Source organism: Garra rufa, chromosome 25 (genome assembly GCF_049309525.1).
Source record: "Garra rufa chromosome 25, GarRuf1.0, whole genome shotgun sequence".
In the NCBI taxonomy this organism is placed as follows: Eukaryota; Metazoa; Chordata; class Actinopteri; order Cypriniformes; family Cyprinidae; genus Garra; species Garra rufa.
The window spans coordinates 39078356-39104806 of NC_133385.1; positions in this window are offsets into that span (position 1 = coordinate 39078356).

Here is a 26451-nt window from a genome sequence, read left to right on the forward strand (position 1 = left end):
CACTGCTCTTCTCCCTCTACACCAACGACTGCACCTCTAAAGACCCCTCTGTCAAGCTCCTGAAGTTTGCAGACGACACCACAGTTATCGGCCTCATTCAGGACGGTGACGAGTCTGCCTACAGGCAGGAGGTAAAAGAGCTGGCTGTCTGGTGCAGTCACAACAACCTGGAGCTGAACAAGCTCAAAACTGTAGAGATGATAGTGGACTTCAGGAGGAACCCCCCTGCACTTTCCTCACTCACCATCATGGACAGCACTGTGGCTACAGTGGAGACATTCAAGTTCCTGGGATGTTTCATGTCCCAGGACCTGAAGTGGGACACTCACATCAACTCCATTGTAAAAAAGGCCCAACAAAGGTTGTACTTCCTTCGCCAGCTGAAGAAGTTCAACCTACCACAGGAGTTGCTGAGACAGTTCTACTCAGCCATCATCAAGTCTGTTTTGTGCACATCAATAACTGTCTGGTTTGGCTCAGCTACAAAATCAGACATCAGAAGATTGCAGAGAATAGTTCGGTCTGCTGAGAGGATTATTGGTGCTCCCCTGCCCACCCTTCAAGAACTGTACACATCCAGAGTGAGGAAAAGAGCTCAGAAAATCACTTTGGACCCCTCACATCCAAGCCATCCCCTCTTTGAACTCTTACCATCCGGCCGGCGCTACAGAGCCCCAAAGATCAGGACTACCAGACGCGTGAACAGTTTTTTCCCCCAGGCAATCCACCTTATGAACAGTTAAATGTTCCTCCCATTGTGCAAAAATGTGTGGAATAATCTGACTTTATCTACTGCTACCACCTCCACCCTAACACATCCCTGTATTCCATCCTATCACCTATAGCACAACTGTACATACATATTTATTGTCAATTTTTTACAAATTATTATTATTATTTTCTATTTTTATTTTTGGTCTATTTATGCTTACATAGTGTATTTTTCTTATTCTCTTATTTTTATTGTCTGTGCGTCTCTGTGTACTGGAAGCTAATAACACTGAAACTAATTCCTTGTATGCGCAAGCATACTTGGCAATAAAGCTCTTTCTGATTCTGATTCTGAATTGACTATTAACCAATGCTTAACTAATAGGTCGTAGTGTGTAGTTATTATTAAAGTGTTACCAAAAACTCTTGTCACTTCTCACTGTTTCTGCAGATATCGGCCCATATGACCAACCAGGCCTTTGGTGCTGCACAGCTGGCCCTGGACAAGGAGGAATATGGATGGCTGGAGAAATTCCTCTCTCTCCGGTCCACCTTGCTGGGGGGCAAGGATGCCACCTACTTCTTTTTTACATCAAAGCAGAGCTCCTGGAAAAATTTCAACCAGTATTTTCAGGAGGCGTGGGCGAGCATGGGCTTGCAGGGTACACCCACATTCACAGATGTCAGGACCTCCATCGCCACCCACGTAAGCATTCCTGTTCAATGTTTCTGCTTTGTGAGTTTCTGATGTGTGCGTGTGTTTTTCTCTCCTAACTCTTTCCTTATGCTTTCCTTTTTTTGAACAGTCCAAGAACACCCACTGTCCTGACGACAGAAGAAAAGTGGCACAGTTTTATCAACAATATTGATGAATGCAATATTGCTCATATTTATGATAATACACTTTAACTGCATCTGTTAGAAAATGCTAAGGTTTTGGCAATGTTCGCAGAAAATATTTTTTAAATAAAAATATAAATGTGTATTAAATACACATATTTAAAATGTAAAATGCAATATTGCACATACTTTATAATTGGCATACAAATGAACAACATTAATAAGTATTATGACATGAAACTCACATAAATAGATTCCACTGAGTGTGGGGAGTACAGTTGATGTGTTTTTATCAACAATATGCGTATGGTAATTTATATGACGAATTGTCCATTTCCAATTTATTCAGCGGGCCCTTCATACTCCTCCCGTGGACATTCATGTTTATGCAAATTCTACAGTATTATGACATGAAACTGACAGAATTGGCTTCCACTGAGTGTGGGAAGTACAGTAGAGGTGTTTTCATCAACAATATTGCACATGCTTATTAAAAAATACACTTTATTGCAGTGTCCACTGGAGCAGTATGAAGGGCCCGTCATATAAGTTGTGGGTGGACATAAAATTTGGGGTTCCATATCTCCGGCCCCCGGAGGTGTAGGGACTTGGGGGTGACATCAGAAAGAGGTGCCCATAATCTAATGTTACCCCGAATTTTGGTGGAGTTTGCCCTCATTTTGGGTGAGTTACAGCTGGTCATATTTTGCAACTTTTTGCAAAAGTTGCAAAATATGGGCCCTTAATACTCCTCCCGTGGACATTCATTTTTATGCAAATTCTACAGTATTATGACATGAAACTGACAGAATTGGCTTTTCACATAACAAAACGTCCATTTCCAATTTATTCAGTGGGCCCTTCATTCTGCTTACATGTTGGAATCCCCTTTACAGGCACCAGTTAGTCTGGTAAGTGAACCAAATAGCACTTCTAGTTTATTAGACTAGAAGTGGAATAAGAAATAGACTTGTAAGTGAACCAAACAAAGTCCCATTTCGCCTTTCCCGGCCAGGGGGGGTCCGGGTGCTGGATCCTGGAGGAACTGGGATGGTCTAACTGATTCTGACCCGCCGTCGTGGATTTATCAAACACAAAATTTGGGTGCCTGAGCGCTCTTGGGAAATGCCGGTGTTTTTATCAACGATATTGGGATGTTTGTGTACATGTCGAAATGTCCATTTCCAGTTTATTCAGGGCCGTCAAATAAATTGTGGGTGGACATGCACCATATGTGGTGAAATACTCGAAAACTCAACGTGAAATCCCCAATGTTGTTCATTTGTAAGCAAATTATACAGCATTATGACATGAAATTGACAAATGGATTCCAATGAGTGTGCTGAGTACAGTAGAGGTGTTTTTATCAACAATATTGGGATGTATATTTACAAAATTGCCATTTCCAATTTATTCAGCGGGCCCTTCATACTGCTCCCGTGGACATTCATTTTTATGCAAATTCTACGGCATTATGACATGAAACTGACATGAATAGATCCTACTGAGTGTGTTTAGTGCAGTAGATGTTTTTCATGAACAGTATTGCTCATAATTATAAAACAAAACACTTTATTTACATGTCCACACAACCCATACAGAAGGCCCATTGAATAAGCTAAAACAAGGATGTTTACATGCTGGAATCCTTTTTCCAGACATCTGTTAGTCTAGTAAGTGAATCAAATAGCACTTGTAGTTTATTAGACTGCTAAGGGAAGTGAGCAAATAGTCCCATTTCTAGTTTGATAGACTAGAATTGGAAGGAGAAATAGACTGCAAAGTACATTCTGACATATTAGACTCCAAGTGGGATCAAACAGACTGCAAATGGGACCCACAATTCTATAAGTAACCCCTGCACCGACAGTCTCCTAGACATTTCTACTCTTGCAATTCAGTGCCGTTTACTCTCACTGCAAATAGCTAAAATGCCTTTAGACAACTGTCCTTTGTGCTTTAGAGGCTACTACCAGCTAAGCCAACATCTGCGGGTCATGCGCAAAGTGCTCAATGTAAATGAGCGCCAGCTGCTCCTCGCAATTTGCTCTGGACGGATCAATGTCAGGAAAGGCACCTGCACTGTTGCAGGCTGTAAGAAGGAAACAAGCCGGCTGGGCCGTCATCTGATGACCCACACAGAGCTGAGCAAGACTGCTCGTCGCGATGCCTTGCAGGCCTGCAAAAGGCAGAAAATTCTTGGAGACATGGCGAGCTTGAGGGCCTCCAACACGGAGGAGCCTATGGTTTCGACCCTGGATATTGACGAGGCCCAGGATGTCTGGGACGTTCCTCCCGTTCCAGAGGACGAGGTGGAGGAATGCAGCAACCCGGGGTGCAAGGCATGGACGAAGAAGCTGCAGGATGAAGTGGCTGATTTGTCAATTGTAAGCTAGTAGTTTTAAGTTGTTCATGAGATCATTTAGAAAGTGTTAGTAAATTATTCATAAACTATTTGAATGCACATGTATACATCTTAGTTTCCAGACATATATTAACAGTTAGTCAGTGTGTGTTAATAAATGCTTTAATAACACATATCCCTACTGTAACTCATAATTGATTCAGGCAGTTATAAAACATTTACTAGCTGTCAGTTAATGTTTTTGTGAGCTCATCTAAAATGAGGAATATTTAAGCCTTGTAAAGTGTTTACAAATGAGATTTAAAGGCTCATTTAACTCATTTCCCACCCCCTCTGGCCAGGTTGTGCGGGTAACCAGAACCCTGCTGTCCACCATCAGTAGCCCTGAGGAGAAGGAGGAGGAGGGCCCAGAACAGTCGGTCGCTGAGCCTGAGGAGCAGGAGGAGGAAGGCCCCGGGCCTTCAAAGAAGACTCGCTCCACCACCATGGCGCACCCCTTCCCGGATCACGTGCCGGCCCTAAGTGAGTACTGAGTTTCTTTGCACTGTAAAAAAAAAAAAAAATAGGCTTATGTTACTTACTTGTTTTTGGTCAAAAAATCTAAAAACTCTTAAATTAAGATGTATTTACTAAATAAGTAAACTGGCATAAAATGTGGGTGGCTTGTGTAAATGGGTTTGCAATTTAACTATTCATGTAGGAATAATGCTTTATAAATGTTTAATTAACTATTTATCAATCCTTAACTAATGATTCATAGTGTGTAGTTATTATAAAGTGTTACCGACAAAACATCTAAGTAAGAAAAGCATTTTTTTTTTTTGCTATTAAGTCCATTCAATAAATTGCAATTGGACACACACTCCTTTGCCAGTGCATTGAATGGTAACTGTTTAATAGATTGGTGGGCAACCACCCCACTTAACCAATATAGCTATCACACTGTATACATTGCAAATTGACACACATCCCATTTGCATTGTACTCGGGGGTGAGTATGATACTTGACCTGACTCATCTGGTCCATCTTGTGTGTTTTTGTTTTGAAGATCAGCTCATGGAGGAGATACAGGGCCACTGGGAGGGCGTGGACCCCACTCCAAAACTGAGAAACCATTTCTCATCAACAGTTTTCAGAATAAAGAATTTCCCTGCCCATATGTCAGCTGGCCAGACCAACTGGGCCAGCTTTAATTTTCTAGACAACAGAGCCAAGATCCAGTCCTGGTTGTCTTTTTTAAGACAGTGCCAGATTAGCGACCCGACTATTCATCACTATTTAAAAAATGTATTGCAGTTTCTGCAATACATAAAAGAGACCCCACCACCCACGTGCGGGCTCTCCCGTGTGGCCTTAATTGGAATGAGAAGGGAGCTCCAGAATCTAATGCGCCCGGTAAGGCGCAGCGTGGCCGTTCACGAGGTGGCAGTGAAACCGGCCAAGGAGGGCAGACTCATCCCTAAGGCCACGCTGCGGGCTTACCGGGGAGCCGCAAAAAAGAAGATCCCTGAAATTCTGGGTAAGTTTTCGACTCCTCTCCTTTGCCTCTAACACTTTGGCATCCGACGCGACCCTTAACGCTTCTCTTTTTTTTCTGTGAAGATCTCCTGGAGAGTGGGGCCAATAAAAAAACGCCGTGGTCATTTTATGGGCATCTGACCGCCTACTGGGCCAGCATCTATGGCCACCGCTGCGGGGTTTTCCAAAACCTAACCATTCAGGATTTGACTGATTGGAGTGTTTTTGAAGCTGCTGCCACCGATCTGGATGATCTCACAGAAACTCTTACTTCATATATCAGTTTCTGTGAGGATTTATGCATTCCTACCAGAACCTATTTAACATACAACAATGTCAAGCCATGGTTTACAGAAAAACTCAGACATCTTCGTCAGGCCAAAGAGGATGCCTACAGAAAAGGGGATAGAGTCTTGTACAACCAGACCAGGAACACACTGAATAAAGAGACTAGAGTGGCTAAAAAGACCTATGCAAAAAGGTTAGAAGATCAGTTCACTTCGAATGATCCAAGTTCAGTGTGGAAAGGCCTGAAAACCATCACAAACTACAGGACACCTCCCCCGACCACTGAGGCGACTCAACGACTTGCTGAAGACCTGAATGAGTTTTACTGTAGATTTGAAACCCCCCATATCTGTTTTGACGATCTCTTCACACAACCATTACCACCTCCAGCAACCCCCCTCTCCCCCCTCCTTCAATTCTTATCAGCGAAAATGAGGTGCGCCAGGTCTTCAGGAAGAACAAAAGAAGAAAGGCAACAGGACCAGACAGTGTGACACCAGCCTGTCTGAAAACCTGCGCTGACGAGCTGGCCCCCAGATTTTTTTTCACAGATCTTTAACAGGTCTCTGGAGCTGTGTGAAGTCCCTCACTGCCTAAAACGCTCAACTATTATTCCTGTCCCAAAGAAATCCAAGATAACAGGACTTAACGACTACAGACCTGTGGCGCTAACATATGTCGTCATGAAGTCATTTGAAAAACTGGTTCTGGCTTATCTGAAGGACATCACCGGACCCTTACTGGACCCCCTGCAGTTTGCTTACCGAGCAAACAGGTCAGTGGATGATGCAGTGAACATTGGCTTGCACTTCATCCTGCAGCATCTGGACAGACCAGGGACTTATGTGAGGATCCTGTTTGTGGACTTCAGTTCGGCCTTCAACACCATCATTCCTCCACTCCTCCACACCAAACTAAACCAACTTTCTGTTCCTCGCCCTATCTGTCAATGGATCACCAGCTTTCTGACAGATAGGCAACAGCTGGTGAGACTGGAGAAATTCACATCAAGCAGCCGCACCACCAACACTGGCGCCCCTCAAGGTTGTGTTCTCTCCCCACTGCTCTTCTCCCTCTACACCAACGACTGCACCTCTAAAGACCCCTCTGTCAAGCTCCTGAAGTTTGCAGACGACACCACAGTTATCGGCCTCATTCAGGACGGTGACGAGTCTGCCTACAGGCAGGAGGTAAAAGAGCTGGCTGTCTGGTGCAGTCACAACAACCTGGAGCTGAACAAGCTCAAAACTGTAGAGATGATAGTGGACTTCAGGAGGAACCCCCCTGCACTTTCCTCACTCACCATCATGGACAGCACTGTGGCTACAGTGGAGACATTCAAGTTCCTGGGATGTTTCATGTCCCAGGACCTGAAGTGGGACACTCACATCAACTCCATTGTAAAAAAGGCCCAACAAAGGTTGTACTTCCTTCGCCAGCTGAAGAAGTTCAACCTACCACAGGAGTTGCTGAGACAGTTCTACTCAGCCATCATCAAGTCTGTTTTGTGCACATCAATAACTGTCTGGTTTGGCTCAGCTACAAAATCAGACATCAGAAGATTGCAGAGAATAGTTCGGTCTGCTGAGAGGATTATTGGTGCTCCCCTGCCCACCCTTCAAGAACTGTACACATCCAGAGTGAGGAAAAGAGCTCAGAAAATCACTTTGGACCCCTCACATCCAAGCCATCCCCTCTTTGAACTCTTACCATCCGGCCGGCGCTACAGAGCCCCAAAGATCAGGACTACCAGACGCGTGAACAGTTTTTTCCCCCAGGCAATCCACCTTATGAACAGTTAAATGTTCCTCCCATTGTGCAAAAATGTGTGGAATAATCTGACTTTATCTACTGCTACCACCTCCACCCTAACACATCCCTGTATTCCATCCTATCACCTATAGCACAACTGTACATACATATTTATTGTCAATTTTTTACAAATTATTATTATTATTTTCTATTTTTATTTTTGGTCTATTTATGCTTACATAGTGTATTTTTCTTATTCTCTTATTTTTATTGTCTGTGCGTCTCTGTGTACTGGAAGCTAATAACACTGAAACTAATTCCTTGTATGCGCAAGCATACTTGGCAATAAAGCTCTTTCTGATTCTGATTCTGAATTGACTATTAACCAATGCTTAACTAATAGGTCGTAGTGTGTAGTTATTATTAAAGTGTTACCAAAAACTCTTGTCACTTCTCACTGTTTCTGCAGATATCGGCCCATATGACCAACCAGGCCTTTGGTGCTGCACAGCTGGCCCTGGACAAGGAGGAATATGGATGGCTGGAGAAATTCCTCTCTCTCCGGTCCACCTTGCTGGGGGGCAAGGATGCCACCTACTTCTTTTTTACATCAAAGCAGAGCTCCTGGAAAAATTTCAACCAGTATTTTCAGGAGGCGTGGGCGAGCATGGGCTTGCAGGGTACACCCACATTCACAGATGTCAGGACCTCCATCGCCACCCACGTAAGCATTCCTGTTCAATGTTTCTGCTTTGTGAGTTTCTGATGTGTGCGTGTGTTTTTCTCTCCTAACTCTTTCCTTATGCTTTCCTTTTTTTGAACAGTCCAAGAACACCCACTGTCCTGACGACAGAAGAAAAGTGGCACAGTTTTATCAACAATATTGATGAATGCAATATTGCTCATATTTATGATAATACACTTTAACTGCATCTGTTAGAAAATGCTAAGGTTTTGGCAATGTTCGCAGAAAATATTTTTTAAATAAAAATATAAATGTGTATTAAATACACATATTTAAAATGTAAAATGCAATATTGCACATACTTTATAATTGGCATACAAATGAACAACATTAATAAGTATTATGACATGAAACTCACATAAATAGATTCCACTGAGTGTGGGGAGTACAGTTGATGTGTTTTTATCAACAATATGCGTATGGTAATTTATATGACGAATTGTCCATTTCCAATTTATTCAGCGGGCCCTTCATACTCCTCCCGTGGACATTCATGTTTATGCAAATTCTACAGTATTATGACATGAAACTGACAGAATTGGCTTCCACTGAGTGTGGGAAGTACAGTAGAGGTGTTTTCATCAACAATATTGCACATGCTTATTAAAAAATACACTTTATTGCAGTGTCCACTGGAGCAGTATGAAGGGCCCGTCATATAAGTTGTGGGTGGACATAAAATTTGGGGTTCCATATCTCCGGCCCCCGGAGGTGTAGGGACTTGGGGGTGACATCAGAAAGAGGTGCCCATAATCTAATGTTACCCCGAATTTTGGTGGAGTTTGCCCTCATTTTGGGTGAGTTACAGCTGGTCATATTTTGCAACTTTTTGCAAAAGTTGCAAAATATGGGCCCTTAATACTCCTCCCGTGGACATTCATTTTTATGCAAATTCTACAGTATTATGACATGAAACTGACAGAATTGGCTTTTCACATAACAAAACGTCCATTTCCAATTTATTCAGTGGGCCCTTCATTCTGCTTACATGTTGGAATCCCCTTTACAGGCACCAGTTAGTCTGGTAAGTGAACCAAATAGCACTTCTAGTTTATTAGACTAGAAGTGGAATAAGAAATAGACTTGTAAGTGAACCAAACAAAGTCCCATTTCGCCTTTCCCGGCCAGGGGGGGTCCGGGTGCTGGATCCTGGAGGAACTGGGATGGTCTAACTGATTCTGACCCGCCGTCGTGGATTTATCAAACACAAAATTTGGGTGCCTGAGCGCTCTTGGGAAATGCCGGTGTTTTTATCAACGATATTGGGATGTTTGTGTACATGTCGAAATGTCCATTTCCAGTTTATTCAGGGCCGTCAAATAAATTGTGGGTGGACATGCACCATATGTGGTGAAATACTCGAAAACTCAACGTGAAATCCCCAATGTTGTTCATTTGTAAGCAAATTATACAGCATTATGACATGAAATTGACAAATGGATTCCAATGAGTGTGCTGAGTACAGTAGAGGTGTTTTTATCAACAATATTGGGATGTATATTTACAAAATTGCCATTTCCAATTTATTCAGCGGGCCCTTCATACTGCTCCCGTGGACATTCATTTTTATGCAAATTCTACGGCATTATGACATGAAACTGACATGAATAGATCCTACTGAGTGTGTTTAGTGCAGTAGATGTTTTTCATGAACAGTATTGCTCATAATTATAAAACAAAACACTTTATTTACATGTCCACACAACCCATACAGAAGGCCCATTGAATAAGCTAAAACAAGGATGTTTACATGCTGGAATCCTTTTTCCAGACATCTGTTAGTCTAGTAAGTGAATCAAATAGCACTTGTAGTTTATTAGACTGCTAAGGGAAGTGAGCAAATAGTCCCATTTCTAGTTTGATAGACTAGAATTGGAAGGAGAAATAGACTGCAAAGTACATTCTGACATATTAGACTCCAAGTGGGATCAAACAGACTGCAAATGGGACCCACAATTCTATAAGTAACCCCTGCACCGACAGTCTCCTAGACATTTCTACTCTTGCAATTCAGTGCCGTTTACTCTCAATGCAAATAGCTAAAATGCCTTTAGACAACTGTCCTTTGTGCTTTAGAGGCTACTACCAGCTAAGCCAACATCTGCGGGTCATGCGCAAAGTGCTCAATGTAAATGAGCGCCAGCTGCTCCTCGCAATTTGCTCTGGACGGATCAATGTCAGGAAAGGCACCTGCACTGTTGCAGGCTGTAAGAAGGAAACAAGCCGGCTGGGCCGTCATCTGATGACCCACACAGAGCTGAGCAAGACTGCTCGTCGCGATGCCTTGCAGGCCTGCAAAAGGCAGAAAATTCTTGGAGACATGGCGAGCTTGAGGGCCTCCAACACGGAGGAGCCTATGGTTTCGACCCTGGATATTGACGAGGCCCAGGATGTCTGGGACGTTCCTCCCGTTCCAGAGGACGAGGTGGAGGAATGCAGCAACCCGGGGTGCAAGGCATGGACGAAGAAGCTGCAGGATGAAGTGGCTGATTTGTCAATTGTAAGCTAGTAGTTTTAAGTTGTTCATGAGATCATTTAGAAAGTGTTAGTAAATTATTCATAAACTATTTGAATGCACATGTATACATCTTAGTTTCCAGACATATATTAACAGTTAGTCAGTGTGTGTTAATAAATGCTTTAATAACACATATCCCTACTGTAACTCATAATTGATTCAGGCAGTTATAAAACATTTACTAGCTGTCAGTTAATGTTTTTGTGAGCTCATCTAAAATGAGGAATATTTAAGCCTTGTAAAGTGTTTACAAATGAGATTTAAAGGCTCATTTAACTCATTTCCCACCCCCTCTGGCCAGGTTGTGCGGGTAACCAGAACCCTGCTGTCCACCATCAGTAGCCCTGAGGAGAAGGAGGAGGAGGGCCCAGAACAGTCGGTCGCTGAGCCTGAGGAGCAGGAGGAGGAAGGCCCCGGGCCTTCAAAGAAGACTCGCTCCACCACCATGGCGCACCCCTTCCCGGATCACGTGCCGGCCCTAAGTGAGTACTGAGTTTCTTTGCACTGTAAAAAAAAAAAAAATAGGCTTATGTTACTTACTTGTTTTTGGTCAAAAAATCTAAAAACTCTTAAATTAAGATGTATTTACTAAATAAGTAAACTGGCATAAAATGTGGGTGGCTTGTGTAAATGGGTTTGCAATTTAACTATTCATGTAGGAATAATGCTTTATAAATGTTTAATTAACTATTTATCAATCCTTAACTAATGATTCATAGTGTGTAGTTATTATAAAGTGTTACCGACAAAACATCTAAGTAAGAAAAGCATTTTTTTTTTTTGCTATTAAGTCCATTCAATAAATTGCAATTGGACACACACTCCTTTGCCAGTGCATTGAATGGTAACTGTTTAATAGATTGGTGGGCAACCACCCCACTTAACCAATATAGCTATCACACTGTATACATTGCAAATTGACACACATCCCATTTGCATTGTACTCGGGGGTGAGTATGATACTTGACCTGACTCATCTGGTCCATCTTGTGTGTTTTTGTTTTGAAGATCAGCTCATGGAGGAGATACAGGGCCACTGGGAGGGCGTGGACCCCACTCCAAAACTGAGAAACAATGTCTCATCAACAGTTTTCAGAATAAAGAATTTCCCTGCCCATATGTCAGCTGGCCAGACCAACTGGGCCAGCTTTAATTTTCTAGACAACAGAGCCAAGATCCAGTCCTGGTTGTCTTTTTTAAGACAGTGCCAGATTAGCGACCCGACTATTCATCACTATTTAAAAAATGTATTGCAGTTTCTGCAATACATAAAAGAGACCCCACCACCCACGTGCGGGCTCTCCCGTGTGGCCTTAATTGGAATGAGAAGGGAGCTCCAGAATCTAATGCGCCCGGTAAGGCGCAGCGTGGCCGTTCACGAGGTGGCAGTGAAACCGGCCAAGGAGGGCAGACTCATCCCTAAGGCCACGCTGCGGGCTTACCGGGGAGCCGCAAAAAAGAAGATCCCTGAAATTCTGGGTAAGTTTTCGACTCCTCTCCTTTGCCTCTAACACTTTGGCATCCGACGCGACCCTTAACGCTTCTCTTTTTTTTCTGTGAAGATCTCCTGGAGAGTGGGGCCAATAAAAAAACGCCGTGGTCATTTTATGGGCATCTGACCGCCTACTGGGCCAGCATCTATGGCCACCGCTGCGGGGTTTTCCAAAACCTAACCATTCAGGATTTGACTGATTGGAGTGTTTTTGAAGCTGCTGCCACCGATCTGGATGATCTCACAGAAACTCTTACTTCATATATCAGTTTCTGTGAGGATTTATGCATTCCTACCAGAACCTATTTAACATACAACAATGTCAAGCCATGGTTTACAGAAAAACTCAGACATCTTCGTCAGGCCAAAGAGGATGCCTACAGAAAAGGGGATAGAGTCTTGTACAACCAGACCAGGAACACACTGAATAAAGAGACTAGAGTGGCTAAAAAGACCTATGCAAAAAGGTTAGAAGATCAGTTCACTTCGAATGATCCAAGTTCAGTGTGGAAAGGCCTGAAAACCATCACAAACTACAGGACACCTCCCCCGACCACTGAGGCGACTCAACGACTTGCTGAAGACCTGAATGAGTTTTACTGTAGATTTGAAACCCCCCATATCTGTTTTGACGATCTCTTCACACAACCATTACCACCTCCAGCAACCCCCCTCTCCCCCCTCCTTCAATTCTTATCAGCGAAAATGAGGTGCGCCAGGTCTTCAGGAAGAACAAAAGAAGAAAGGCAACAGGACCAGACAGTGTGACACCAGCCTGTCTGAAAACCTGCGCTGACGAGCTGGCCCCCAGATTTTTTTTCACAGATCTTTAACAGGTCTCTGGAGCTGTGTGAAGTCCCTCACTGCCTAAAACGCTCAACTATTATTCCTGTCCCAAAGAAATCCAAGATAACAGGACTTAACGACTACAGACCTGTGGCGCTAACATATGTCGTCATGAAGTCATTTGAAAAACTGGTTCTGGCTTATCTGAAGGACATCACCGGACCCTTACTGGACCCCCTGCAGTTTGCTTACCGAGCAAACAGGTCAGTGGATGATGCAGTGAACATTGGCTTGCACTTCATCCTGCAGCATCTGGACAGACCAGGGACTTATGTGAGGATCCTGTTTGTGGACTTCAGTTCGGCCTTCAACACCATCATTCCTCCACTCCTCCACACCAAACTAAACCAACTTTCTGTTCCTCGCCCTATCTGTCAATGGATCACCAGCTTTCTGACAGATAGGCAACAGCTGGTGAGACTGGAGAAATTCACATCAAGCAGCCGCACCACCAACACTGGCGCCCCTCAAGGTTGTGTTCTCTCCCCACTGCTCTTCTCCCTCTACACCAACGACTGCACCTCTAAAGACCCCTCTGTCAAGCTCCTGAAGTTTGCAGACGACACCACAGTTATCGGCCTCATTCAGGACGGTGACGAGTCTGCCTACAGGCAGGAGGTAAAAGAGCTGGCTGTCTGGTGCAGTCACAACAACCTGGAGCTGAACAAGCTCAAAACTGTAGAGATGATAGTGGACTTCAGGAGGAACCCCCCTGCACTTTCCTCACTCACCATCATGGACAGCACTGTGGCTACAGTGGAGACATTCAAGTTCCTGGGATGTTTCATGTCCCAGGACCTGAAGTGGGACACTCACATCAACTCCATTGTAAAAAAGGCCCAACAAAGGTTGTACTTCCTTCGCCAGCTGAAGAAGTTCAACCTACCACAGGAGTTGCTGAGACAGTTCTACTCAGCCATCATCAAGTCTGTTTTGTGCACATCAATAACTGTCTGGTTTGGCTCAGCTACAAAATCAGACATCAGAAGATTGCAGAGAATAGTTCGGTCTGCTGAGAGGATTATTGGTGCTCCCCTGCCCACCCTTCAAGAACTGTACACATCCAGAGTGAGGAAAAGAGCTCAGAAAATCACTTTGGACCCCTCACATCCAAGCCATCCCCTCTTTGAACTCTTACCATCCGGCCGGCGCTACAGAGCCCCAAAGATCAGGACTACCAGACGCGTGAACAGTTTTTTCCCCCAGGCAATCCACCTTATGAACAGTTAAATGTTCCTCCCATTGTGCAAAAATGTGTGGAATAATCTGACTTTATCTACTGCTACCACCTCCACCCTAACACATCCCTGTATTCCATCCTATCACCTATAGCACAACTGTACATACATATTTATTGTCAATTTTTTACAAATTATTATTATTATTTTCTATTTTTATTTTTGGTCTATTTATGCTTACATAGTGTATTTTTCTTATTCTCTTATTTTTATTGTCTGTGCGTCTCTGTGTACTGGAAGCTAATAACACTGAAACTAATTCCTTGTATGCGCAAGCATACTTGGCAATAAAGCTCTTTCTGATTCTGATTCTGAATTGACTATTAACCAATGCTTAACTAATAGGTCGTAGTGTGTAGTTATTATTAAAGTGTTACCAAAAACTCTTGTCACTTCTCACTGTTTCTGCAGATATCGGCCCATATGACCAACCAGGCCTTTGGTGCTGCACAGCTGGCCCTGGACAAGGAGGAATATGGATGGCTGGAGAAATTCCTCTCTCTCCGGTCCACCTTGCTGGGGGGCAAGGATGCCACCTACTTCTTTTTTACATCAAAGCAGAGCTCCTGGAAAAATTTCAACCAGTATTTTCAGGAGGCGTGGGCGAGCATGGGCTTGCAGGGTACACCCACATTCACAGATGTCAGGACCTCCATCGCCACCCACGTAAGCATTCCTGTTCAATGTTTCTGCTTTGTGAGTTTCTGATGTGTGCGTGTGTTTTTCTCTCCTAACTCTTTCCTTATGCTTTCCTTTTTTTGAACAGTCCAAGAACACCCACTGTCCTGACGACAGAAGAAAAGTGGCACAGTTTTATCAACAATATTGATGAATGCAATATTGCTCATATTTATGATAATACACTTTAACTGCATCTGTTAGAAAATGCTAAGGTTTTGGCAATGTTCGCAGAAAATATTTTTTAAATAAAAATATAAATGTGTATTAAATACACATATTTAAAATGTAAAATGCAATATTGCACATACTTTATAATTGGCATACAAATGAACAACATTAATAAGTATTATGACATGAAACTCACATAAATAGATTCCACTGAGTGTGGGGAGTACAGTTGATGTGTTTTTATCAACAATATGCGTATGGTAATTTATATGACGAATTGTCCATTTCCAATTTATTCAGCGGGCCCTTCATACTCCTCCCGTGGACATTCATGTTTATGCAAATTCTACAGTATTATGACATGAAACTGACAGAATTGGCTTCCACTGAGTGTGGGAAGTACAGTAGAGGTGTTTTCATCAACAATATTGCACATGCTTATTAAAAAATACACTTTATTGCAGTGTCCACTGGAGCAGTATGAAGGGCCCGTCATATAAGTTGTGGGTGGACATAAAATTTGGGGTTCCATATCTCCGGCCCCCGGAGGTGTAGGGACTTGGGGGTGACATCAGAAAGAGGTGCCCATAATCTAATGTTACCCCGAATTTTGGTGGAGTTTGCCCTCATTTTGGGTGAGTTACAGCTGGTCATATTTTGCAACTTTTTGCAAAAGTTGCAAAATATGGGCCCTTAATACTCCTCCCGTGGACATTCATTTTTATGCAAATTCTACAGTATTATGACATGAAACTGACAGAATTGGCTTTTCACATAACAAAACGTCCATTTCCAATTTATTCAGTGGGCCCTTCATTCTGCTTACATGTTGGAATCCCCTTTACAGGCACCAGTTAGTCTGGTAAGTGAACCAAATAGCACTTCTAGTTTATTAGACTAGAAGTGGAATAAGAAATAGACTTGTAAGTGAACCAAACAAAGTCCCATTTCGCCTTTCCCGGCCAGGGGGGGTCCGGGTGCTGGATCCTGGAGGAACTGGGATGGTCTAACTGATTCTGACCCGCCGTCGTGGATTTATCAAACACAAAATTTGGGTGCCTGAGCGCTCTTGGGAAATGCCGGTGTTTTTATCAACGATATTGGGATGTTTGTGTACATGTCGAAATGTCCATTTCCAGTTTATTCAGGGCCGTCAAATAAATTGTGGGTGGACATGCACCATATGTGGTGAAATACTCGAAAACTCAACGTGAAATCCCCAATGTTGTTCATTTGTAAGCAAATTATACAGCATTATGACATGAAATTGACAAATGGATTCCAATGAGTGTGCTGAGTACAGTAGAGGTGTTTTTATCAACAATATTGGGATGTATATTTACAAAATTGCCATTTCCAATTTATTCAGCGGGCCCTTCATACTGCTCCCGTGGACATTCATTTTTATGCAAATTCTACGGCATTATGACATGAAACTGACATGAATAGATCCTACTGAGTGTGTTTAGTGCAGTAGATGTTTTTCATGAACAGTATTGCTCATAATTATAAAACAAAACACTTTATTTACATGTCCACACAACCCATACAGAAGGCCCATTGAATAAGCTAAAACAAGGATGTTTACATGCTGGAATCCTTTTTCCAGACATCTGTTAGTCTAGTAAGTGAATCAAATAGCACTTGTAGTTTATTAGACTGCTAAGGGAAGTGAGCAAATAGTCCCATTTCTAGTTTGATAGACTAGAATTGGAAGGAGAAATAGACTGCAAAGTACATTCTGACATATTAGACTCCAAGTGGGATCAAACAGACTGCAAATGGGACCCACAATTCTATAAGTAACCCCTGCACCGACAGTCTCCTAGACATTTCTACTCTTGCAATTCAGTGCCGTTTACTCTCACTGCAAATAGCTAAAATGCCTTTAGACAACTGTCCTTTGTGCTTTAGAGGCTACTACCAGCTAAGCCAACATCTGCGGGTCATGCGCAAAGTGCTCAATGTAAATGAGCGCCAGCTGCTCCTCGCAATTTGCTCTGGACGGATCAATGTCAGGAAAGGCACCTGCACTGTTGCAGGCTGTAAGAAGGAAACAAGCCGGCTGGGCCGTCATCTGATGACCCACACAGAGCTGAGCAAGACTGCTCGTCGCGATGCCTTGCAGGCCTGCAAAAGGCAGAAAATTCTTGGAGACATGGCGAGCTTGAGGGCCTCCAACACGGAGGAGCCTATGGTTTCGACCCTGGATATTGACGAGGCCCAGGATGTCTGGGACGTTCCTCCCGTTCCAGAGGACGAGGTGGAGGAATGCAGCAACCCGGGGTGCAAGGCATGGACGAAGAAGCTGCAGGATGAAGTGGCTGATTTGTCAATTGTAAGCTAGTAGTTTTAAGTTGTTCATGAGATCATTTAGAAAGTGTTAGTAAATTATTCATAAACTATTTGAATGCACATGTATACATCTTAGTTTCCAGACATATATTAACAGTTAGTCAGTGTGTGTTAATAAATGCTTTAATAACACATATCCCTACTGTAACTCATAATTGATTCAGGCAGTTATAAAACATTTACTAGCTGTCAGTTAATGTTTTTGTGAGCTCATCTAAAATGAGGAATATTTAAGCCTTGTAAAGTGTTTACAAATGAGATTTAAAGGCTCATTTAACTCATTTCCCACCCCCTCTGGCCAGGTTGTGCGGGTAACCAGAACCCTGCTGTCCACCATCAGTAGCCCTGAGGAGAAGGAGGAGGAGGGCCCAGAACAGTCGGTCGCTGAGCCTGAGGAGCAGGAGGAGGAAGGCCCCGGGCCTTCAAAGAAGACTCGCTCCACCACCATGGCGCACCCCTTCCCGGATCACGTGCCGGCCCTAAGTGAGTACTGAGTTTCTTTGCACTGTAAAAAAAAAAAAAATAGGCTTATGTTACTTACTTGTTTTTGGTCAAAAAATCTAAAAACTCTTAAATTAAGATGTATTTACTAAATAAGTAAACTGGCATAAAATGTGGGTGGCTTGTGTAAATGGGTTTGCAATTTAACTATTCATGTAGGAATAATGCTTTATAAATGTTTAATTAACTATTTATCAATCCTTAACTAATGATTCATAGTGTGTAGTTATTATAAAGTGTTACCGACAAAACATCTAAGTAAGAAAAGCATTTTTTTTTTTTGCTATTAAGTCCATTCAATAAATTGCAATTGGACACACACTCCTTTGCCAGTGCATTGAATGGTAACTGTTTAATAGATTGGTGGGCAACCACCCCACTTAACCAATATAGCTATCACACTGTATACATTGCAAATTGACACACATCCCATTTGCATTGTACTCGGGGGTGAGTATGATACTTGACCTGACTCATCTGGTCCATCTTGTGTGTTTTTGTTTTGAAGATCAGCTCATGGAGGAGATACAGGGCCACTGGGAGGGCGTGGACCCCACTCCAAAACTGAGAAACAATGTCTCATCAACAGTTTTCAGAATAAAGAATTTCCCTGCCCATATGTCAGCTGGCCAGACCAACTGGGCCAGCTTTAATTTTCTAGACAACAGAGCCAAGATCCAGTCCTGGTTGTCTTTTTTAAGACAGTGCCAGATTAGCGACCCGACTATTCATCACTATTTAAAAAATGTATTGCAGTTTCTGCAATACATAAAAGAGACCCCACCACCCACGTGCGGGCTCTCCCGTGTGGCCTTAATTGGAATGAGAAGGGAGCTCCAGAATCTAATGCGCCCGGTAAGGCGCAGCGTGGCCGTTCACGAGGTGGCAGTGAAACCGGCCAAGGAGGGCAGACTCATCCCTAAGGCCACGCTGCGGGCTTACCGGGGAGCCGCAAAAAAGAAGATCCCTGAAATTCTGGGTAAGTTTTCGACTCCTCTCCTTTGCCTCTAACACTTTGGCATCCGACGCGACCCTTAACGCTTCTCTTTTTTTTCTGTGAAGATCTCCTGGAGAGTGGGGCCAATAAAAAAACGCCGTGGTCATTTTATGGGCATCTGACCGCCTACTGGGCCAGCATCTATGGCCACCGCTGCGGGGTTTTCCAAAACCTAACCATTCAGGATTTGACTGATTGGAGTGTTTTTGAAGCTGCTGCCACCGATCTGGATGATCTCACAGAAACTCTTACTTCATATATCAGTTTCTGTGAGGATTTATGCATTCCTACCAGAACCTATTTAACATACAACAATGTCAAGCCATGGTTTACAGAAAAACTCAGACATCTTCGTCAGGCCAAAGAGGATGCCTACAGAAAAGGGGATAGAGTCTTGTACAACCAGACCAGGAACACACTGAATAAAGAGACTAGAGTGGCTAAAAAGACCTATGCAAAAAGGTTAGAAGATCAGTTCACTTCGAATGATCCAAGTTCAGTGTGGAAAGGCCTGAAAACCATCACAAACTACAGGACACCTCCCCCGACCACTGAGGCGACTCAACGACTTGCTGAAGACCTGAATGAGTTTTACTGTAGATTTGAAACCCCCCATATCTGTTTTGACGATCTCTTCACACAACCATTACCACCTCCAGCAACCCCCCTCTCCCCCCTCCTTCAATTCTTATCAGCGAAAATGAGGTGCGCCAGGTCTTCAGGAAGAACAAAAGAAGAAAGGCAACAGGACCAGACAGTGTGACACCAGCCTGTCTGAAAACCTGCGCTGACGAGCTGGCCCCCAGATTTTTTTTCACAGATCTTTAACAGGTCTCTGGAGCTGTGTGAAGTCCCTCACTGCCTAAAACGCTCAACTATTATTCCTGTCCCAAAGAAATCCAAGATAACAGGACTTAACGACTACAGACCTGTGGCGCTAACATATGTCGTCATGAAGTCATTTGAAAAACTGGTTCTGGCTTATCTGAAGGACATCACCGGACCCTTACTGGACCCCCTGCAGTTTGCTTACCGAGCAAACAGGTCAGTGGATGATGCAGTGAACATTGGCTTGCACTTCATCCTGCAGCATCTGGACAGACCAGGGACTTATGTGAGGATCCTGTTTGTGGACTTCAGTTCGGCCTTCAACACCATCATTCCTCCACTCCTCCACACCAAACTAAACCAACTTTCTGTTCCTCGCCCTATCTGTCAATGGATCACCAGCTTTCTGACAGATAGGCAACAGCTGGTGAGACTGGAGAAATTCACATCAAGCAGCCGCACCACCAACACTGGCGCCCCTCAAGGTTGTGTTCTCTCCCCACTGCTCTTCTCCCTCTACACCAACGACTGCACCTCTAAAGACCCCTCTGTCAAGCTCCTGAAGTTTGCAGACGACACCACAGTTATCGGCCTCATTCAGGACGGTGACGAGTCTGCCTACAGGCAGGAGGTAAAAGAGCTGGCTGTCTGGTGCAGTCACAACAACCTGGAGCTGAACAAGCTCAAAACTGTAGAGATGATAGTGGACTTCAGGAGGAACCCCCCTGCACTTTCCTCACTCACCATCATGGACAGCACTGTGGCTACAGTGGAGACATTCAAGTTCCTGGGATGTTTCATGTCCCAGGACCTGAAGTGGGACACTCACATCAACTCCATTGTAAAAAAGGCCCAACAAAGGTTGTACTTCCTTCGCCAGCTGAAGAAGTTCAACCTACCACAGGAGTTGCTGAGACAGTTCTACTCAGCCATCATCAAGTCTGTTTTGTGCACATCAATAACTGTCTGGTTTGGCTCAGCTACAAAATCAGACATCAGAAGATTGCAGAGAATAGTTCGGTCTGCTGAGAGGATTATTGGTGCTCCCCTGCCCACCCTTCAAGAACTGTACACATCCAGAGTGAGGAAAAGAGCTCAGAAAATCACTTTGGACCCCTCACATCCAAGCCATCCCCTCTTTGAACTCTTACCATCCGGCCGGCGCTACAGAGCCCCAAAGATCAGGACTACCAGACGCGTGAACAGTTTTTTCCCCCAGGCAATCCACCTTATGAACAGTTAAATGTTCCTCCCATTGTGCAAAAATGTGTGGAATAATCTGACTTTATCTACTGCTACCACCTCCACCCTAACACATCCCTGTATTCCATCCTATCACCTATAGCACAACTGTACATACATATTTATTGTCAATTTTTTACAAATTATTATTATTATTTTCTATTTTTATTTTTGGTCTATTTATGCTTACATAGTGTATTTTTCTTATTCTCTTATTTTTATTGTCTGTGCGTCTCTGTGTACTGGAAGCTAATAACACTGAAACTAATGCCTTGTATGCGCAAGCATACTTGGCAATAAAGCTCTTTCTGATTCTGATTCTGAATTGACTATTAACCAATGCTTAACTAATAGGTCGTAGTGTGTAGTTATTATTAAAGTGTTACCAAAAACTCTTGTCACTTCTCACTGTTTCTGCAGATATCGGCCCATATGACCAACCAGGCCTTTGGTGCTGCACAGCTGGCCCTGGACAAGGAGGAATATGGATGGCTGGAGAAATTCCTCTCTCTCCGGTCCACCTTGCTGGGGGGCAAGGATGCCACCTACTTCTTTTTTACATCAAAGCAGAGCTCCTGGAAAAATTTCAACCAGTATTTTCAGGAGGCGTGGGCGAGCATGGGCTTGCAGGGTACACCCACATTCACAGATGTCAGGACCTCCATCGCCACCCACGTAAGCATTCCTGTTCAATGTTTCTGCTTTGTGAGTTTCTGATGTGTGCGTGTGTTTTTCTCTCCTAACTCTTTCCTTATGCTTTCCTTTTTTTGAACAGTCCAAGAACACCCACTGTCCTGACGACAGAAGAAAAGTGGCACAGTTTTATCAACAATATTGATGAATGCAATATTGCTCATATTTATGATAATACACTTTAACTGCATCTGTTAGAAAATGCTAAGGTTTTGGCAATGTTCGCAGAAAATATTTTTTAAATAAAAATATAAATGTGTATTAAATACACATATTTAAAATGTAAAATGCAATATTGCACATACTTTATAATTGGCATACAAATGAACAACATTAATAAGTATTATGACATGAAACTCACATAAATAGATTCCACTGAGTGTGGGGAGTACAGTAGATGTGTTTTTATCAACAATATGCGTATGGTAATTTATATGACGAATTGTCAATTTCCAATTTATTCAGCGGGCCCTTCATACTGCTCCCGTGGACATTCATGTTTATGCAAATTCTACAGCATTATGACATGAAACTGACAGAATTGGCTTCCACTGAGTGTGGGAAGTACAGTAGAAGTGTTTTCATCAACAATATTGCACATGCTTATTAAAAAATACACGTTATTGCAGTGTCCACTGGAGCAGTATGAAGGGCCCGTCATATAAGTTGTGGGTGGACATAAAATTTGGGGTTCCATATCTCCGGCCCCCGGAGGTGTAGGGACTTGGGGGTGACATCAGAAAGAGGTGCCCATAATCTAATGTTACCCCGAATTTTGGTGGAGTTTGCCCTCGTTTTGGGTGAGTTACAGCTGGTCATATTTTGCAACTTTTTGCAAAAGTTGCAAAATATGGGCCCTTAATACTCCTCCTGTGGACATTCATTTTTATGCAAATTCTACAGTATTATGACATGAAACTGACAGAATTGGCTTTTCACATAACAAAAAGTCCATTTCCAATTTATTCAGTGGGCCCTTCATTCTGCTTACATGTTGGAATCCCCTTTACAGGCACCAGTTAGTCTGGAAAGTGAACCAAATAGCACTTCTAGTTTATTAGACTAGAAGTGGAATGAGAAACAGTCTGGTAAGCAGTAGCGTGTTTAGGCACCACGCAACCCACGCAATTGCGTGGGGCCCCGTGGTCCAGGGGGGCACTGCTGAACGCGATTTCTCCCGATGGGAATCTATAACCAGTCATTTATGTAATTGGTTTAAAATTACTGATAAGCTTTAGGACAAGCAATACTGTTATTGACACCTGCGTTGTTTTATCTCCGTATACTTATGTGTTAATTGCGATTTAGAAGCTGTTTGTCATGACTCTGGGCTGCAGCTTTTCCCTTCTCCACATGATGTCGCTTTCGCGTCAGGAACAGAGAGCGCAGTCGCCTCCGCGTCAGGAACAGAGAGCGCAGCCGCCTCTGCGTCAGGAACAGAGAGCGCAGTCGTCTCCGCGTCAGGAACAGAGAGCGCAGTCGCCTCCGCGTCAGGAACAGAGAGCGCAGCCGCCTCTGCGTCAGGAACAGAGAGCGCAGTCGTCTCCGCGTCAGGAACAGAGAGCGCAGCCGCCTCTGCGTCAGGAACAGAGAGCGCAGTCGTCTCCGCGTCAGGAACAGAGAGCGCAGTCGCCTCCGCGTCAGGGAAAAGCTGCAGCCCAGAGTCATGACACTGTTCTCATAACTGTACGTGCCTGCCGTTAGAGGTTTGGCATGATGTGCAGCAGCACCGTCTCAATCTCTGTCTGACGCTGGTAAAATAATTTTAAGGCAAAGGTGAGGTGCAATTCATATTTCTTTATTAAATAACTTACAAAATGATTTGAAAACTTTCTGTCAGGCGGTATTTTACAAACAGCACGGCTGCACGAGTGAATCTCCGCAAGCTCTCCGTCTTTCCCTCTCAAAATGCGCAAATGCTTTAAATTACCACATCGCAGCTGCACGGTTGAAACAGGAACTGTCACAGTTTACATGCATCGTCACTAAAATTTATAATTTACATTTCTGTTCAAGTTTGGACAGTATTTAAACCATTCAGCACTTCTGCACTCTCCAGATACAATGTGCTCATAATTGGCCTATTGTGAAAACAAAAGAAGCCTACACAGCATGATTAAACATTTAATTACATATTGAAAAAAAAAAAAAAAAAAAAAAAAAACTCAACCACTTAAAAAAATCCTCCAACAAGAGTCACGTAAAAGGGGAATTCACCCCAATTTCAAAAATGAAATTCAGGTCCTGAATGAATGTCTGTAAATATCTTGATGGGAGTATCAGTATAAATAATTTTCGATTTTAGCAATAAGCCTTTTTTATCACGTAGATTAAATCAGAGATGAAAATGTCCCTATAAGAGGGACACTTAGGAGTAATCACAATCACGCCTCCTTCCTGAGGAAGTCAGTATGTTATTTTTATTACATAAAAATAGCTAGGGACGCTATCATTTTCTATTCCATTGTGTTGTGCTTCTATGCATGATGTTCAAACATGTTGTGGTGTGCTGAGGAAACCTCTCTCTCTCTTTGAAGAGCATTTTTATTTTAAAAAGGTGCTTTATGTGCCATTTTCTGTTTGTTTAGAGGGATTTGTAAACTGCAAAAGTAGTATAACGGTATCAATAAGCATTATTATATCAGTAGTGATAAAATGTAAACAATACTCATCCCTACCACAGAAACAATTGCAAAATCCACCTGCTAAGGACCACTTGCTAAGGGCCCCCAATACACAAAACACGCCCCTGCTGGTAAGTGAACCAAGCAAATAGTCCCATTTCTAGTTTATTAGACTGCTAAGGGAACTGAGCAAATACACTGTAAAATGTAATTAGTTGACCTTACTTAAAAAAAGTATGCAAACTCGTTGCCTGAAAAAAATTAAGCAAAGTAAACTTAAGATTAGAGAGTTAGAAAAGCTTGTTTTTTAAAGTGTGCAGTACTAAATCAAGTAGTACCACTAACACGTTTTTTTTTATGTTCATGTAACTTAATAGCCATGCTTAGTGTTAACTTAATTTTTTCATTTTGTGTGGATTGCTTGATATAAATTTAACCCCACTTAGAATTACTAAATACCTACAACTTACCACTTTTAGTTCTGCTCACTCATTTTTCAAGTTCACTTAAATTAAAGAAACCAATTTCCTTTAATGGGTCCTTGTTGCAGCTGCCCAGGTTTGGGTCCAACATGTGGCCTTTTCTCTCCCCCATTTCTTATCTATTTTTGCTGTTACTATCTAATAAAGGCAAACACAACACAAACATATAATTTAAAAGAACACTCACTGGGTTGATTCAGCTCCATTACAAAATTTATTCAATGCACATTCAAGTACAAAACAGCAGCTAAACAACAAAGTTGTGGTTTGATTTAACTATAAAATGACAAGGAAAAATATAAAAAAATAAAATAAAAACATTTCTGTGAGCTGTAGTGCCTGGAGCCCATCAGACATGAAATAACTAGTTATATTCCTTAAATGACTTCTCCCCCGATTATCTCCATGATTAACACCTAAGTGCTATGAGCCAGACCTCTGGTCACTATCCAACTCATCCCCCCACCATCAAGATAAGACTCCTACAGGAATGCAGATACACTTTCCTTATTCAGACATACAGTCCCACATACAGTTATATAGAAATGTACACATATCAATGTGTTACCTTTTCTTATATTGTTGTTTCTGTTATGTATGTCGGCCTCAAACATTAATCCGTAATAGGTGAATTATTGTGCATGCTAAGACTCTCACATTTAGAATCACTCAGTCAAACGAGAAGATACATAGATCATGTTTGGTGTCTATGAGCAGCATTTATTATTCCCTAAATGTTAATGTTTGTGGCATCTTAATAACTCCTTGCTTTATATGTATTATTGAACTTTTGAAAGTTTTGTGGCAAAACAACCAATCAGCTTCCACATGCGAAACACCATTTTGAGAGACAAAGACTTTCAATCTTCCCTCCAAAACTCAGATCAACCGGATTGGACAAGGTCCAACTGTGGGCGTGAACGACCTACAGGTTTATAAACCTTCCCTCATCTCTCTCTCATCCCTCTCTTGCCTTCTGGACACAAAGACACGTCACCCGCACCTCCCCCCAGATCCATGGCTCACCTAGCAATGGAGATGATGAGGCCTGCAATACCCTCAAGGAACTGGAAAGGAATTTCTGAACTGAACACATACGGAACCAATGCACAACAACAACAAGCTTGCAAGTATCCGTCCTTTCTACAAACGTAGATAGCTGCGTTTAAGGCGTTTTATAAAAGAAACGATTTCAGGTTGTTCAGAACCGTTTTCATTCCTGTCCCTTGCAAACTCACTTTCTGTCTCTCTCTCTTACTCTCTCTCTCTCTCTCTCTCTCACGCGTTCTCTGTCTATTTGTGTTTTATGTACGTTTGTCTATGTGCGATCGTTTGTAAGTAGAATAGTTTAATAAACAACCATATATTCACATATAATGACTTCTGTGCTGAATGCTTACATTACAAAGTCACTTAAACTGTTTCGATCTCATATTGCTACCTTAAGCCCTATTCTGTTCAATTGTTTTAACTCCGTTCTGGTTAGTAAAAATGCGTTGCCGTGACGACGGGCCAACGTCAGAGTAATGGATATCACTGAACAATTTGCTGGACAAAGAATCCAGT